This window comes from Equus caballus, chromosome 31 (genome assembly GCF_041296265.1).
Source record: "Equus caballus isolate H_3958 breed thoroughbred chromosome 31, TB-T2T, whole genome shotgun sequence".
Classification (NCBI taxonomy): Eukaryota; Metazoa; Chordata; class Mammalia; order Perissodactyla; family Equidae; genus Equus; species Equus caballus.
Window position 1 is genome coordinate 465,769 of NC_091714.1, and position 17,837 is coordinate 483,605.

At 44.2% G+C, this 17,837-nt stretch overlaps 2 long non-coding RNA genes across 2 annotated transcripts; both read left to right on the forward strand.

Annotated features, from left to right (window-relative positions):
* The first annotated feature begins 1,285 nt into the window (after positions 1–1,285).
* On the forward strand, positions 1,286–6,001 carry LOC138921617 (uncharacterized). The gene is made up of 2 exons (XR_011434332.1): positions 1,286–3,152; positions 4,100–6,001. It is a non-coding gene; the product is annotated as an uncharacterized lncRNA (long non-coding RNA).
* Positions 6,002–8,971: 2,970 nt separating this feature from the next.
* On the forward strand, positions 8,972–11,025 carry LOC138921667 (uncharacterized). The gene is made up of 2 exons (XR_011434438.1): positions 8,972–9,099; positions 10,828–11,025. It is a non-coding gene; the product is annotated as an uncharacterized lncRNA (long non-coding RNA).
* Positions 11,026–17,837: the final 6,812 nt, after the last annotated feature.

Consider the following 17,837-nt stretch of genomic DNA (forward strand, 5'->3'; position numbering starts at 1 on the left):
TAGGGTGGTGTAAGTGCCAGTCTGAGTCCGAAGGCCTGGGAACCAGGAAGACGGATGGCGTGAGGCTGTCTCGAAGGACAGAAGGACTGTTGCCCCAGCCCACAGTCGGGCAGAGAGCAGATTCTCCCTTCTGCCTGTCCTCCAGCCCTCGGCGGATGGCACAGTGCCCACCCACACTGGGGAGGGCAGCCTGCTCTGCGCAGTCTAGTGATTTGAATGCACATCTCATCCGGAAACCCTCAAGACCCAGAAATTATACTTAGCCAAATATCTGGGCACCCTGTAATCCAGTCAAGTTGATTTAAAATTAACCATTAGAATTATATAAACTAGGTCTTTTGTTGTTCCAAGGAGTTTCCTTTTTTGGAGGGATTCAGTTTTTCACTGTTTAAAATTACACAAATTGGTGTGTCTAGAACTTTGGTAAGGTCCTCACTCCCCAAGGCTTCTGGGCAAGTTCTACAAATGCGTGAGCTCTTTTCCACCTTCAGGTGCAGATGTCCCTCTAGGCCCTGAACATGGTCTCATTTGAAGGTCTGTGTGTGAAGGGGGCTGGAGTCCACACCAGCTCGTTCAGGGCGTGCTGGCATGTTGATCCTTCTGGAGCTAGCTGACTCCAGTCATTTGGGTGGCTTTTGTAGATTGTTCAACCACAATTCCTCGCCTGAAAGCTACCATTATGTTGCGACTTCCCTCCATACGTCAGATTTACATTCCTGCCCACAGCACAGAAGGAAAGGGCTTGAGAGAAACCGATCATGGTAGAAACTGGGAAAACAGTGCTTCCCCTCTGGTTCGCCACGACGGTGTACACACTGAGTTGGCATGCTGTGTGGATGTCTGTTTTTCCTTTAATTGTCAGACAGGGCGGAAGTGCTTTCCTGCAGTCCGAGGTCCATGCAGCCGCCCAGTGGGGCTCTGGAGGCTCAGAGCTGAGCTTGTGACCTGCAGGTGCTACTCTTAGGCCTCCATGTTCCACACAGCCACATTTCCTGCTCTAATTGCAGACAGAAAAATCAGGCTACAAGACAGTGACTTTGCAATGCTACTTGAGAGGAATATGGAACATTTAGTAGGAAAATGATCTTTATTATCAAAATGTCCTGACTATTAATTACACTGATAGGTTTTTTCCCTGCCTTTTTTCTTTTACACCACCGGCCAGCCCATTCCCTGCCTTCTGTTCCTGTTACCTAGGAGAGCCCTTTATGGCTCGAGAGCAGTAACTAGCATGCTTTCCGACCCAAGGGTCTCCCATTCCCTGTTTGTGACTGGTGGATCCCCTATATCAGAATCACATAGAGCACTTATTAAAACATTCGATCGCCTGGTGGTATAGTGCTCAAGTCTGTGAGCTTTGCTTCTGTGGCCCAGGGTTCATGGGTTCAGATCCTGGGTGCAGACCTAGTACAACTCATCAAGCCATGCTGTGGCAGCGTCCCACATAAAATAGAGGAAAATTGGCAGACGTATTAGCTCAGGGCCAATATTCCTCAGAAGAAAAAAAATACTAATTCCTGGGCCCATCCCCAACACAGTGTCCTAGACTCGAGCTGGGACATGAAAATCTGCATGTTTTTTTTAATCAAATGCCCAAGTGATGCGCATACAATTTGAAAACTTCCTTAACTCCTCTTCATTCAGGTTCCGTCAGAAACAACCCCTGGGAGACATGTAGTAAGGGATTCATTATAGGGCTTGACTTCGTGCAGTTAAGGAGCTGATTGGATGGTCTCTGTGTTTGCAGCTGGAACATAAAAGCCCCAGGGCAGGCTGTCGGGAAGGGACAAGGGCTGTGAGGTGGGGATGCAGTGCAGTCTGGAACTTGTGAGCGGGGCCATGAGGACGCTCACGCCAGCCTCACTACCTCCTGGCCTCCTGCATCAGTGACGGGCCCAGGGGCTGGGCAGCTGCACACTCTCCTGGCCCAGCAGCAGAGTAGGGGCTAGAGAGGGTCCAGCGGGAGCTGCACGCGCTGGGAGCCCAGGTGCCGCCCACAGCTCCAGGCAGATGCGAAAGCAAGACGGCTGCTGGCCACCCCTCCCCTGCCAGCCCTCTCTGTTCCCAGCAGCAGGACGCACCTGAACTTGGAGAAGGGGCTCCAGGTGACTTCTCTTCAAGTTGTCGCTTCCCAGAAGGAGAGGGCGGCTGCGTCCATGGGCAGTGTGGACTGTTGGGGAGCCTGAAGGCCAGGAGAGTTGGGGTACAGAAGCTCGTGCTTGCGCTCTGCTGTCAGCCCGTTTTCCACCAGGACAGAGGGTGTGAGAGAGCTGGTGGGAGGGGAGTTCCACCCACAGGTCACCGTGGGTTTGTTAACATCCTGAGGCTCATTTTTTTTCTTGGACTGGGAGAGGCTCACAGGGTGCTTGTGTGCATGTCGGATGTGGCGACTCTGGAAGCATCCAACGAAGGGAGAGGCCCTGACTGCCCCAGCCATGGTCACCCTCTCTGAGCGAGTGCCCAGCGTCTGTCCTGAGGATGCTTCACGGGCGTCTGCTCACCTCCATCCTCCGGCATGAGATTAGCTGCCCACGTGGCTCTTCCTGGTCTTAGTGGCTCCTTGGAGCTTGTCATCATCTCTGAGAAACGTTTTTCCTATAACGGGAAAATCTCCACTTAAGAAGCAACATCGGGTGTAGCTTGATGTCCACAGGGCTGACTTAGAAAGCATAGGTGACCCGGATTGTGATCTCACACCACTTTGTCCTCAAGCAGACAACAAGCTGTGCCTTTTCCGCAGTGCGACCCTGCTGGAGAGCGCTCTGCGTGAAGCTGGCGGAGTTGGAAGAGGAGTTGGCCTCCGTCCAGGGAAGCGGTGGGACCCTCCTTCATCAGAGGTCAGCTCTGCGTCCACTCCCAGAGGCCACCAGATGGCAGTGTTGTCGCACCTGGCCTGGCTGTCCCACAGCATGGGATCTGGTGTTCTGTAAAGAAGTGGGTTGCTGGCCAAGTTCTGCCAGTGTGTAGACTTTGCTGAGCTCCTGTGAGAGCCCTGAGCGTAATCGTAAATCCTGTTTCATAACGTGGAAGGAGGGGAGCCTGGCTGACCCCGTACATCTCAGCTCATCCTCATATCAAAGTGGAAAGGACAGGAGACAGACCCAGCAAAACGAGTAGTCATCTCTACCAGGAGGAGCTAAGCGAAAAAGCTGGTAGGTAGCGATGTATGCTGGGGGCCCTGGCGGGGTGTGGGTCGGGGGGGGAGGCGGGGGAGAGGAAGAGAAAAAGGAGGGGAGAAGGGACTGCTGGTGGTTTGGGGAGACAAGGATCAAAACAGAATTTCTTTGGAAACAGGGAAACTTATGGGGTTTGCCAGGCAGCTAGCTGACTGGTGGCAGAGCTGAGATGAAGACTCGGTGTTCCTTTCGTGCTGCTGGCCTTTCCCTCTCTTTGTGTTCTCTCTATTTTCTGCTGCCAGCAAATCCTTTTATTTCTTGTGCTTTGGTAAATTCCTTTCAAGTGAACTTGATGTTATGATGATCTAAGGACCCAAGTCTATAAATGTGTTGAGGTTCTGGGTTGAGGATTTTGTGCTCGTAGTAGGAACCGTCTGCAAAGTTGTGAAGCACAATCTCTGATTAACAGAGTTCTAAGTCCCGGTGAGCAGGCCGCTTCCTTCGAGGAGTGTCCAACGACACCCCAAGAGAATGCAAGAAGAGATTCACTTTTCTTGATTTAACTCAATGCCTATTGATTTAGTAAGTGTTGGCCTGTACTGCTTTCATTTGCCACCGGCAAGGGGTGTATTTTCCTTTTAAATCACAGGTAATTTCGCCTTTTTTCTCTTTTACTTAGAAGAGAAATCAAGTAAGTCCAAGGCAGACTGGCCCTAACTGGAGATAAGTGGAGAGTCTGTACTTATAAAGACCACATTTTCTAAACCAAAGGTTGAAACATGCTTTAATATAGGATCTGACCAAATATTTGAATTCAAGGCTGTCTGAAATATTAACACTTCTAATAGACTTGTTAAGACTCCTTATTTAATTTCGTTTTTCTTTCTAAATATTTATTTTTAACTATCTTAAAAGCTATAATTGGGTACTGTTTTCTTCTATGTTTCAACTCTGTCTTATTGACAGTTCTCATTTTCTTTTAGAGTTGATTGTTGGGAACCTCGAAAGAGGCTGAGAAGGTAACGACACTGCTGCTCCGTCTGTGACGACGTTGCTGCTTCTCTTCTTCATTTAGGATGCTGAGAACATTCATAGCTTCTCCGGAAGTCGTCCTGTGGGACCACACCAGCCTTCTTCTTAGCTTCCTGGAAGGGTGCTGTTTACAGATTCTCCGGAACCTTCTTGGGCTTAGGGAAGATCTCCAGAAGACCTCCAGCCATCTTGCTCCTGGACCCTGAGACTCTGGAAACCTTTTAAATGTCGTAAAGTTTTCTCCATTTGTGGTTTCCTTGTGAAATTTCTCAGGGAGAACTTTTCCTGAAAGCTGTTGTCAGTGACTTGAGCAAGGAGGGCATTTCTGCGGGAAAGGTGTGAACTGAGAGAAAGCATGGAGGACAAGGACAGAGCCGGGGAGACCCGGGGAGTGTCACAGAGCCTGTGCGATTCGTGACAGTCCTTTCTGCAGGTCTGAAGAGAATACGAACCAGCGCTGAAGCCAGCATTGCTGCATTATGAGAGCATAGATACTAAATTATGCGTTTTCCTGGAAATCAGAATGTGCTTGTTTTATGTTGTTCACTTAGAGGTTGGGTTAGAATATATATCCAGACACTCATTGTGCTCAATTTAGTCATTCTTTCACCAATTTTCAAGCTCCTACTATGTCCTGGGCACTTTCTAAGTCCTGGAAACACAACCGTGAGCAGACAGATGAAGTCCCTGCTCTCGAGGTTGACAGCAGACAGACAAACAGGAAGACATCAGAGTCTACGAGGAAAACCGAGAGTGTGAGGTGGCAGAGAGCAGGCGGGAGCTACTGTAGTGGAAGGGATTATGGAGGCGCTGACGGGGAGCTGAGACTTGATAACAAGAAAAAGCCACGGATTTGAGAATCTTGGGGATGAGCTTGCAACGTTCATTTGTTCCCCAATTACCGGCTGAGCGCTATCTCCGTGCCAGGCCCTGGGATGCGACCCTGAACAGAAGAGACCCCAGTCCTCCTCTGGAGAAGCTCACGGAATAGTGGGGGAAGTGAGACACCAACACGAGAGAAAACGTGTGTGTATTACAGTCTGTTAGAAGGCGATGAGCGCCATAGAGAAAAACCAAACGGGCAAGAGGCTAAGGAGGGGAGGGGCCATGTGGGCGTCTAGGAAGGAGCCTGTGCTCTCCACTGCTTCTGAGAAGGAAGGCAATAGCTTCGGATCCCTGTGTTGCGCCTCAGCATGAGATCCAAATCCTAACACTGAAGTCATTTCTTGCAGCCTTAAGCTTTGTGTCGTGTAGTGTTCATGGTTGTCTTTGAGAAAAGGCCTGGAGCGTCTCCCGTGGGGCCCGTCGCTTAGCAGGGCTGTTGCTGGGGGGACCTGATGGGCAGCACATGTGGGTGAATAAAAACCTTGTCACAAGAGGGGTGTTTTAGTTTTAAATTCCTTAAATAACCAACAATTGGGAAATGGTTAAGCAACTTACAAAATACTCACTACAAGGGATGTTATGTGGCCATTAAAAGTGGTGCCTATGCAAAAATAGCCAAAACAAAAAATAACAAATGTTGGAGAAGTTGTGGAGAAAAAGGAACCCTCATACACTGCTGATGGGAATGCAAACTGGTGCAGCCACTATGGAAAACAGTATGGAGATTCCTCAAAAAATTAAAAATAGAAATACCATACGACCCAGCTATCCCACTACTGGGTATCTATCCGAAGAACTTGCAATCAGCAATTCCAAAAGTCCCATGCCCCACTATGTTCATTGCAGCATTATTTACAATAGCCAAGACGTGGAAGCAACCCAAATGCCCATCGACTAATGATTGAATAAAGAAGATATCATATATATATATAGAATGGAGTACTACTCAGCCATAAAAAAGAATAAAATCATCCCATTCACAATAATATGGATGGACCTTGAGGGTATTATGTTAGGTGAAATAAGCCAGATAGAGAAAGACAATCTCTGTATGACTCCAGTCATATGAGGAATTTAAACCTGTAGACAAAGATTAGATTAGTGGTTACCAGGGGAAAGGGGGGGTGGGGGGGGTGGGCACAAAGGGTGAAGTAGTGTACCTACAAAACGACTGACAAACAATAATGTACAACTGAAATTTCACAAGGGTGTAAACTATCATAATCCAATAAAAAGTTTAAAAAAAAAAATGGTGCCTGTGAAGTCCTGTAGTAACGTAGCAGAACATTAAATGAAAATCAACAGGATGCAAAATTATTTGTGCACCATAATTGTAGGTATGCGAAAATGTGAATGTAATAATGCAGGAGAAAAAACATGCAAATTAATATAGTGGAGAGACCCAGTATGAATGGTTTTCTTTATTGTATAGACTTCCATAATTGACTTTTATCATTTATTTTTTTAAATTTGTGGACAAAGCTTTGTAAATTTAGAATTCCACATTTAATAACTCCTCTTCCATTTTTGCATGACTCCAAAGAGCCGACCAACCTCAAAGTATTTTGTTTTGATTGTGGATGCAACGTAGTAATCAACCTCACGAAAAAAATCTGGCTGGTAACTTGGCGTGAATTGGTAAAAAATCAGGTGGTTTGATAGGATATCTCTCTTTCACCAGCCATGTTGACATCAGTGGCTTTGCCTGATCATCTCCTGATTAGGAATGAAGACTACTGCCTCCATGAGCACTGCTTTCAGAAGCCGCAGCTGCTTCGTGGCGAGCGGCTGGCAGAGGAAGTGCTGCTGTGCTGACTGCGAGGGCGCGAGCCCACAGCGCTGCCGACTGAACCTGGAGCCTGCTGGACAGGGAGGTGGCGGCCCGGCCAGAATAACGGTCCGATTTATCTGTTGGATCATGAAAGTGAAACCCCAGGATTCTCAGACAGACGCGTACTCTGGGTTGTGTGGAGAAAACCACAGAAAATTCCGACTTCCCTCGGGCTTCATGAAGGTGAAAGGAGTTTTAACCTTTAACACACTTTACAAAATTCTAATAAAGCAAATGGTATCGAAGGATGTACTTTCCCTCCGAATGGCTGGGCTAAGAAATGCTTAAAGGGAATATGTCCCCCGCAAAAGAAGTTAAGAAAAAACCACAGGGAAATGACCAATGCCTTTTCTATTCCATTGGAAGCTGGGTGTGATGTCAAATGTCAACTTTAAAGAGAAATAGATGCATTCTCTCTTACAGATTTCACAAATTGGAGGCAACAATTACCAGTCAAAACTGATCAGAAAGTTTGGTGTAGATTTAGGGGCATTTTCACTTTCTCTTATCCCATTAATAAATTTACATTGTCCCGTGTCCCTCATGGTCCTATGAGAAAAATAAGTTTGGAATTTTACAGCAGAGAAGACTTGCATGTAAGATCTTCCGTTGCTCCAAATTTACAGCCAGCTTGGAGCTGGGCCTCCTGCTCCTTCAGCACCTCTCGCTCTGATGCATGGTTGTGATGTGGGGATGGAAGCTCATGTGTCCATCCTAAACGAGGGAGTATCCCAGACGGTGACAGCTTGTCTGTTTATCATCTAAAGGGCCAGCATGCTTTGGTTTATTATGAGGTTCAAGCTATTTTTTCCTTGAATTCCTCCAATGCTTCATTCATTCATGTATTTCATTACAGAACGTTTCAAGCACATACTAAAGAAGCTGAGAGACTAATATAATGGACCTTACGTACCCCTCCCGACTTCACCTATACTCATGGCCAGACTTATTTCACTTCCTCCCACTCCCAGATTATTTTGAAGCAAATCCCAGTAATCCAGTAACTTCCATCTGTAATATTTCAACCCTCTCAAAGATAATGACCATATTTTAAAGTAAAACAACAGTATCATAATCATATCTTCAAAGATTAACTATAATTCTTCAAATATCCAGTCTATGTTCAAATTTCCTCAATTGTCTCATGTCTATTTACAGTTCATTCAAATCTAGAGCCAAATATATCTCTCTCCCGCCCTCTCTCTCTCGCTCTCTCTGTCTTTCTCTCTCTCTCTGTCTCATTCCCTCGACATTTAATTGTCAAAGGAGCCAGGGGGTTTGTCCTGCAGAGCTCACTTCCTGGACACTACTGATTGCACTTCTGTAGTTTCTATAAACATCTTTTCCTATAAATTCGTAGTTTGATTTAGAGGCTTGATCAGATTAAATTTTCCATCAGCAGAGCAATCTAAGTGTATATGTTTTAGCATTGCTTAGATGAGGAAATTAGATGTGTTCTATTAGTTAAGCAATAATCCATGTGATAGAAATCTTTTTGTGATATGACACGTATCTCAGAGTATCGTTGATTTTGGAGTTCATGCCATTATAAGATAAGCTTTAGTTTCTCGAAAAGCTATCAGCCTTCTTTCAAACACAGGTACAAGTCTCAGACCCGACAGGGCTTCAGCCTCCCCATCACGGAGGATGGACGCCCCTTCCCACTGCCCTGGGTAGGGAGCCACCTGGCCTCTGGATGAGCAGCTGGGATGGGGCTCCTCCACCTGGCCAGGCCCCTGGGCTACATGGGATGCCCCCTCACAAGGCCTCAGCTTCTCCTTTAGGAAATGCGTTTTCTTCTGAAGTTTTTTTTGTTTTTAAACAGGGTTTCTACTCTGCCATGTCACCCTGCTCTGTATTAGTAGCACAAATATCACTGATTCCTCCAGTAACAAACTCCCCAGACCGTCTGGTCCGCTCTCGGAGGGTTTTTGGTGCTCCTCTGAGCCCTCTTACAGTTCAGCCCACTGTTCCACACTTTGTCTACTGTGCTCGCTTTCGGTTAACACCTTTGCTTAAATATTTCATTCTAAGGACGACAGTCATAGTGCGCTGCTGGCAGTCTCGTCGTCAGTGCTGCTGTTATCTTTATTGCTCCTGTGTTGGACTATTTTGGGGGCAGGGCCTCAGTGACAGCTGTGGGCCACATTTAACCTGCCGGCTGAAAGGTCTTACAAAGTGCCCTTTGCGTTCCAGCTCCTGCGGACGGCTCCGCCCGGGCACGAGCAGCAGCAGGTAAGTGTGACTCGTGCCTCCTCCCGGGGGCTCAGGTGGTCCAGGTTCCCTTTTGGAAAATTCAGAGTCAGGCTGTTCACAGTGATGGCTCCAGCTGCCTGCGGGCTCAGCTGACAGCCTTAAAAGGAGAGACCTTGAGCAATGCCGCCCTGAGTCAGACTGCGGGTTGCAGGCAGCAGCTTCTCTCTGAGAGCCGTGCCAAGAGCACAGGCTGTGGGAGCGAAAGGGCGTCGTGCAAGAGCCTGGCCTCAAAATAGCCTGGTCGTCCTGAGCTTCCCTTAATAGCCTGCCCGGAATCAATCATGCACAACCTATCTGGAGCCTCCGTGAAACTATTTATATTTTATGTCCACGCCATTGCGAAGAGCAGTTGCGCTCAAACTATTGTTCCCCAAGCGTTTCTCTCTTATTTCCCTAAAACTAAAGCCATCTTTAAGTTTCTATCTTGCCTCTATCACCTGGGATTGGGTGGAAAATGGCAAGACACATCAACTTGCAAATGTGCCATGGGGAAGTCCAGCCACATCCGGATGTCGATTCATTGTCACTGTCACCTTTAGTTGGTATATTTTGGGGGGACTACATGTGGCCCAAATGACATCAATTTCTGGGTGAAACTAAGTGTCTTACCTTCTGGAGTAGATTCTATCTCAAACAATTGTCCAGAAAAGGAAAAACTTGTGTACCACAATTTCCTCCATGATTACATTCCAAGATAAGCTTCTATAGGAAAAGTATTCCATGCAAATGTGACAAATGGCCCCGGCTAGGTCGTAGCTGTCCTGCTTCCTTGACAGTAATACAGGTGTGACAAATGTATGTGACGGGGCCTGAATAAGGGAAGACTTTAAGGAAAGTCATAGATTGGAACCAAATTCATGTGAATTTCCACCCAGAGAGAGTCAGAGCTGGGCTCACTCAGCAGCACAGGTGGGCTCAGATGCCAAAAGCAGCCCAGGGTATCCAGGGAGCCGCGGAACGTTTACGAGATGTCAGCCTTGAGATGGGGGTCCGATGGTGATATTGTGGGACATCTAACACGAATCAGACATTTACACGACATAAGGAGACTCTGTTTTCTTCATGTTTGCAGAACGCCTGTGCAGTCAGGCCCTTGGGTGGGCTCCTCTCCTCAGCTTTGCACTGTGGTTGGCCCCTCACACGGTTGCCAGAGTGGCCAATGGAAATCGCTGTGGATACAACCCAGTTCATACCGGGGGGCCCTCCCAGGTCCTGGTCGCCTCACTTCGCTTCGTCTTCCCACATTCACTTTTCTGGCAACACCAAGCTGCCGCTTGTTGCCCAAAGATGCCTGCAGACGTGGTGGTTGTGGGCTCTGGGATCCAGCCCCACCATTCCCCAGCCGTGTGGCCTCGGGCAAAGTGTTAACATCCTGAGGCCATTGTGTCCTCGCCTGTGAAACGTGGGAAATGTCAGTGCTTCCTCCCAGTGAGGAGGAGACGAGGTGACGTGTGTCAGTGTCAGCCCAGCGCCTGACACGTAGTAGGTCCTCTGTGAACTGCAGATATTATGACCAAGCATGCTGTGCCCGCTTTCTGGAGGGGCCCACAACGCACCCCACCTCTATCTGCCCGGAAACTCTTATTTATCCTTCAAACCCTTCAAGCTCTGACTCAGGCATGCCTCTGGGAATCCAGCCCAACCCTGGCCCCCCGCTCCCCTCCCTCTTTCACCTCCTAATCCACTCTCCTCTCTCCTCTCGCACAGACGCTCTGCAGACCAGAGGGCAACTCCTCACGGAACATTGACTTTCCGACTGTCACCCTAGAGGGCCAGAACCTCACCCCTTTGCACTTCAGGCTCTAGATCCACGTCTACCATTATTGCTTAATAAATATTTGTTACAATAATTAATTAAATCAATTCAGTGGTTTCTTGAATAAAACTTTGGCTGGCAGCTATAAATCTCTTTGATGCTTGAAGAAGTTATTGTTACTAAATGCAGTTTTGTAGGAAAAACCTTCCCAACACAGGGCGGGTCAATGGGGGTGGAATGGGAAAGATGAAAAGGATTCTTGGTGGTAGAAAGTTGGTGGAACCACCGAGCTAGCACCTCCTCCCCTCCCAGCGGGAGCTCAGTCTCCAAATTAAGCATTTGTTTCCAAGCTTAGGAGGCAGCAGCTGCCACAGAAGGTTAGGGAGCAGCTGACCAGGGCCCTTTGTGGACCGCCCCCCTCCGCCTGGCATGCCGCCCCTGCGGGCTTCTCGGAGCTGGCCGCCAGCCCCCGGCCCTCCCTAAGGTCCCGCAGGGTCACTTGGCTGCAAAAAGCCCTGGGATTTGGGACCAGCTCCTCTCACCTTCTGCTTCCGTTTTGCAGTTAAAATTGTCTATGTGCAAAATTTTGTAAATGACCCAGCACGACATGGTGCCTGTGTTTCCAGACCCCAAAACTGAACTTATCAATCGAGGATTGATTTCTGATTTGTGAACTGACTTATATGAGAAGGCTTATAAAGTGATAAATACTAAATTGTGTTTTTAATGTAGAATGTGATTTAGATTCGGAACCATTTCAGAATACCCAAAACACGGTGACCACACAGGTGAACTCAGATCTGCGGTTATTCAAGCTTCAGTAACTCAGATTCACACATTCAAGCTAGAAATGGGACCACCTTTTTGACATGGTGCCTCAGAATCACTATTAAATTTAAAAATTGAGTTTAAAACAGCATATTTTGCTTAACTGATTTTTGTAAACATATAAAATCATGTACAGGCAAACAACACACACACAGAAGACAGACTGGAAACAGATACATCAAAATACCAAAAGTAGTTAATGTTGATGGTGGAATTTTGGGTTTTTTTCTTCCTTTTTGTTAATCTGTCCTCATTTCTAAGTAAGAAAAAAATTAAGAAAAATAAATAGACATTGTTATCAGTCTGGGAAAAGAAAGAACATGCAGGAAAATGGCTCCATTTTTGGACGCTGCCGTGCCCCGAGGCAAAGGTGCAAAGCACTGGCTTCTGTTCACAGTTTTTCACTTCTTCTCGGCTCTTCTCCACATCCTGTTTCCCGGAACTCTCGGGATGTTCTCTGTCCAGAATCCACTGCACAAGCTGGTCCTGCCCCCGTGTTCTGGATTCGCACGCCCACACTGGACGGCACGCTCCCCTCCTCCCCATCCTACGGTGGCTCCTTCAGCGGGGCACTTGGAAGGGTCAGCTAAGACCCTGCTCTGCTGGGAAGGCTGACGGGCTCACTCACCTGGGAACACTCTCAGATAAAGGAGGAGACGCCAAGGGACGTGAGCCTCCACGTCGACGAGGGCACGCTTTGGCGCCCTAGCTACCCTCGCTCTGGCCTTCCTCCACGACCAAGGCTGGGCCCTGGCTTGAGGACAGCACGAGGGAGGTCCTTCCATCTCTTCGGCCCCAATTCCTAAGCAGATAAAACATTTCTAGCTAATTTCTTCAGAGAAGGAGGGGTGGGATGTACGTATGTTAATTTGGGTGACTCGTTCATCCTATATTCTATATCCTATATTCTATTATTTCTTACCTTTTTCAAATCCCTTCCTAGTTAACTTGTAAGCAAACATTTCAATGAAAACATTTTATTTTTAATTGGTGTTTAATATCCCTGTATTTGAACTAAAATTATAAAATCCTACTCCCGTGTCCCTATCCTTCAGCGTCTCATAAAATCAGTTTCCTCAAGCACGTGGCTTTCTTGCTTTTATCCACGTGTGTAAGTCACTCTTTTGCACACTGGTTGGCAGGATGAAAGGATTCACATACCCCCTGAGAAAAACTACTTTCTTGGAAGGAACCACATCCAGTCCTAAAACAGTCCTGGGAGTAATTGAAACCACCTCCTCTTCCCTATCTCTATTGATACTTAATTCCGGGTTCTGGTCCTGCTCGTCTTGACCCTGCACGCCTCCAGATTCTCCTCACCAATCTGCTGGCCTTCAAGTCCTCGCCTCCCCTCTCCCACTCCACTCAGCAACAGGAGCAATCTTCCTAAAATGCAAGTCTGACCGTGCCGCTTCCCTGCTTAAAATTCCTCACTGCTGTTTGTTTTTACGCGCTTTACAAATATTCACATACAATCAAATGAGCTCTTTTAGGTGACATTCTATGTGTTTTGATAATGCACGCAGTTGATGACTATCACTACCACCAAGACGCAGAATAGTTGCTTCATCCCACAAAAGTCACCCATGACCTCTTCCTCCACCCCCAGCGCTTGGCATCCGCCAATCTGTTTTCTATTTCTTTACTTTTGCCTTTTCCAGAAGATCACACAAACAGAAGCATACAGTGTGTAGCCTTTTTGAAAATTAAACTTTTTATTTTGAGGTAATTGTAGATTCACATGTAGTTGCAAGTTGTACCCTCACCCTATTTCCCCCAGCAGTAGCATCTTGTGACGTTGATTCAGTCAAGAGACAGAAAACTGCCGTCACCACAAGGATCCCTCCACCCGCCCCTTGACGTAAATGCAATCACACAGAAGGTCACCTTTCGGGATTGGCTCTTTCCACTCAGCGTAATTGTCTGGAGCTTCATCCAAGCTGTTGTGTGCAGCGATAGCTTGTCCCTTTTCAGTGCTGAGTAGGATTCCACGGTGCAGACGTGCACAGGGTGTGTCTATCCCTCTGCCAACACCCCACAGTCTCGATTATTGTAGCTTATATAACGTCTTGAAATTGAGTAGACTGATTCCTTCTGCTTTATTCTTCTTCAAAATTGTTTCAGCTCTTTTGATCCCTTTGTACATATAAATTTTAGAATAATCTTGTCTATCTCTATTAAAAAATCTTGCTAAGATTTTGTTAGAAATTGTGTTAAACCTGTATATCAGTTTGAGGAAAACTGACGTCTTCCCTGTGTTGAGTTTTGCGATCCATGAACGTGGGATGTCTCTTTATTTAGATCTTTGATTTCTTTCATCAGTGTTGTGTAGTTTTCAGCATACAAGCACTGTACATGTTTTATTAGATTTACACTGAAGTGTTTCACCTCTTTTCGAGTGATTGTAAATGGCACTGTGTTTTAAATTTTGATGTCTGTGTGCCCATTGCTGGTATATCGAAATACAATAGATTTCTGTATGTTTCTCTTGTATCCTGTGACCTCACTGAACTCAACAGTTTTAGGAGTTTCTTTTTGTAGGTTTCTTGGGACTTTCTCTGTAGACAGTCATGTCATCTGTAAGTTCAGACAGTTTTATTTCTTCCTTTTCAATCCATACTCCTTTCGTTTCCTTTTCTGGCTTTACTGCACTAGCTAGAACTTCCAGCACTATATTGAGTAGGACTGGTGAGGGAGACATCCTTTCCTTGTTCCCAAACTTAGGGGGAAAGCATTTAGTCTTTCACCATTAAGCATAATGTTAGCTGTAAGTTTTTTGTAGATGTTCTTTATAAAGTTGAGGAAGATCCCCTCTATTCCTATTTTTCTGAGAGTTTTTATCTTGAATGAGTATTGGATTTTGTCAAATGTTTTTTCTGCATCAATTGATATGACCATATGCCTTTTCTTCTTAAGCCTGTTAATACGGCAAATTATTTCAAATTTAAATTGATATAATTGATGTAATTTAAAATTATATAAAAATTTATTGATTTTGAATATTGAACCACCCTTGCATTTCTGGAATAAACCTCACTAACCTGGTCATGGTATATAATTCTTTTTCTATATTGCTGAATTCTATTTGGTAATATTTTGTTAAGAATTATTGTGTGTATTATCAGGAAAGATACTTGTCTACAGATTTCTTTTTTTCTGCTGTCATCGTCTGCCTTTGGATAAGGAAAATACTAGCTTCATAAGCTGAATTGGGAAGTGCTCCTTCCTCTTCTATTTTCTGGAAGAGATTGTATAGAATTGGTGTTAACTCTTCTTCAAACGTTTGGTAAAATTACCCAGTGAAACCATCTGGACCTTGAGGTCTCTTTTTGAGGAGTTAATGAATTACAAATTCAATATTAAAAGTTATAGGGCTATTCAAGTGACCTACTTCATATTGAATGAGTTGTAGTAGATTGTAGTTTTCAAGAATTGGTCTATTTGTTTAAATTGTCAAATTTATGTGTGCAGAGTTGTTCATAGTATTTTCTTATGATCCATTTGGTGTTTGTAAAACCTTCAGTGATATTCCCTGTTTCATGCCTGATATTGGTGATTTGGGTCTTCTCTCTCTCGCTCTCTTTTTTTGTCAGTCTTGCTAAAGGTTTGGCAATTTTATTGATCTTTTTAAAGAATAAGTTTTTATTTTATTAATTTATTTATTGCTTTTTATTTCATTGATTTTTGCTCTTATCTTTATTATTTTCTTCTTGCTGCTTGCTTTGTGTTTATTTTGCTCTTTTCTAAGTTCTTGAAGTGGGAGCTTAGATTGTTGATTTGGGACATACAAAGCGTGTTCCCCAACCATGGGAGACTCTGACTAGAAATCAATAACAGAAAAATAACAAGAAAATCTCAAAGAAAAAGCCTCGATGGAAATAAAACAAATACATTGAACTAAATAAAAATGAATGTACAGCATATCATGTTGATATGTATATTTTTAATTCTTTTCAATTTGTTGGGGGTTTTTTCCCTCCAAGTTATCTTGGTATATCTTCTGTGGACACTTAAAAAGAATATGTAGTCTGTCATTGGGTAGACTGTTCTATAAACATTCATTAAAACTCATTGGTTGATTTGTCAGTTGTTGAGAGAGAGATGTCCTCATCTCCAATTCTAATTGTGAATTTGCCTATTTCTTCTTCCACTTCTAAGAGGTTTTGCATCACACATTTTGCAGCTTTGTTGTTTGGTGCGTACAAATTTAGGATTGCTATGTCTTCTTGGTGGATTGGCCCTTTCATCACTATATAATGTCCTGTGTTAGCTCTGGTAGTTTTCTTTGCTCTGAAGTCTACTTTATCTGGTAGTAATATAGCCACTTCTGTTTCCTTTGATTCGTGTTTGCACAGTATGTATTTTTCCACCCTTTTACTTTCAACCTGCCTATAGCATTATATTTGAAGTGACTTTCTTGTAAAAAGCCTATAGTTGGATCATGCTTTTTAATCCACTTTACAATGTTTCTTTTAATTAGTGTATCTAGACGGTTTACATGTAATAAAATTGTTGATACGTTATGACTTAAGTTGCCATTTTATTTTTTATTTTTTGTTTGTTCTCTCTGTATTTTGTTTCTGTTTTCTTTTTCCTACATTTCTGTGTATTACTTTAGCATTTTGTTTTACAATTCCATTTTGATTAATCTATAGTGTTTTAAGCATAACTCTTTGTACAGTTCTTCTGCTTATTACATTATATATTCATAGCTTAACACAGTCTCTTTGTGTTGACATTTTACCAGCTCAGATGAAGTATAGAAATCTTACCTTCCTTTATATCACTTTATCTTCATAATTTGTGATATAATTGTCTTAAATATCCTCTACATATATTTAAAACCACAACAGTTAGTGTTATAATTTTTGCTTCAACCATCAAATACAATTTAGGAAACAACAATCGAAGGGAAAATATTGTATTAATTGTTGTTTTTACTCTTTCCATTCTTCTTTCTTCCTAATGATCCAAGATTCCTTCTTTTCTTAGTTCCTATCTGCTTAGAGAACTTGCCTTAGCAATTATTCTAGGGCAAGTCAGCTGGTGACGAATTCTCTTAATGCTCCTGCATTTGAGAGTGACCTCATTTCCCCTTCCTATTTTCTTCTTTTCTTTCAGCACTTGAAAAATGTTGTGGTGCTTCCTTCTGGCTTCCTTGATTTCTGATGAGAAATCTACTGTCACTTGAATTGTTTTCCCTATAGGTAAGGTGTCATTTCTCTTGCTGCTTTCAGTATTTTTCCCTTGTCTTCGATTTTCAGAAGTTTAGTTATGATGGATTTCTTTGAGTTTATCCTGTTTGGGGTTCACTCAGCTTTTTGAATCTGTGGTTTTATAGCTCTTGCCAAATTTGGGAACTAGTCAACCTTATGTTTTTTAGTACTTTCATACCCCATCCTCTTCCTCCTGTCTCTGGGACTCCAATAACATGAATGTTAGACCTTTGCTTATGGTCCTACAGGTCCCTCAAGCTCTGTTCATTCTTTTCCAGTTTATTTTCTTCCTGTTATTTAGATTGGGTAATTTCCATTGTTCTGTTTTCTTGTTCCATGGGTCTTTCCTCTTTTCCCTCCATTCTGCTTTTGAGTCCATCCACTGAGATTTTTACTTCTTTTAATGTGTTTTTAAGTTCTAAAATTTCCATCTGTCTCTTCTTATATCTTCTACTTCTTTGCTGAGACTTCCCGTTTTTTCCATTTATTTCAAGTGCATTTTTATTGCCGGTTGAAGCATTTTTATGACAGCTGCTCAAAAACCTTCATCAGATAATTCTAACATCTCTGTCAGTGTTAACAGTCCTTGTTATCTCACCAACATGTGGTACTGTCACTTTTTCTTTAAAAGCCATTCTGCTAAGTATGTGGTAGTATCACATTGTGGTTTTAATTCGCATTTTCCTAATGACTAATACCATTGAAACTCTTTTGATTTTGAGTTGTTTATTTTCTTATCATTGCATCTTCATTGGTTTTTCAGAAGCTCCCTAGTCTCCTGGAACAATCCTTGGCATGGCATATGGGGCCCGTATAATACGAACCCTGCCTGTGTTTCCAACTTCATCTTCCAGTTGAGTATTGTCCCGATAGCCTTCACTCATACTTGATTGAAAAAATATTATGGTATCATCGTG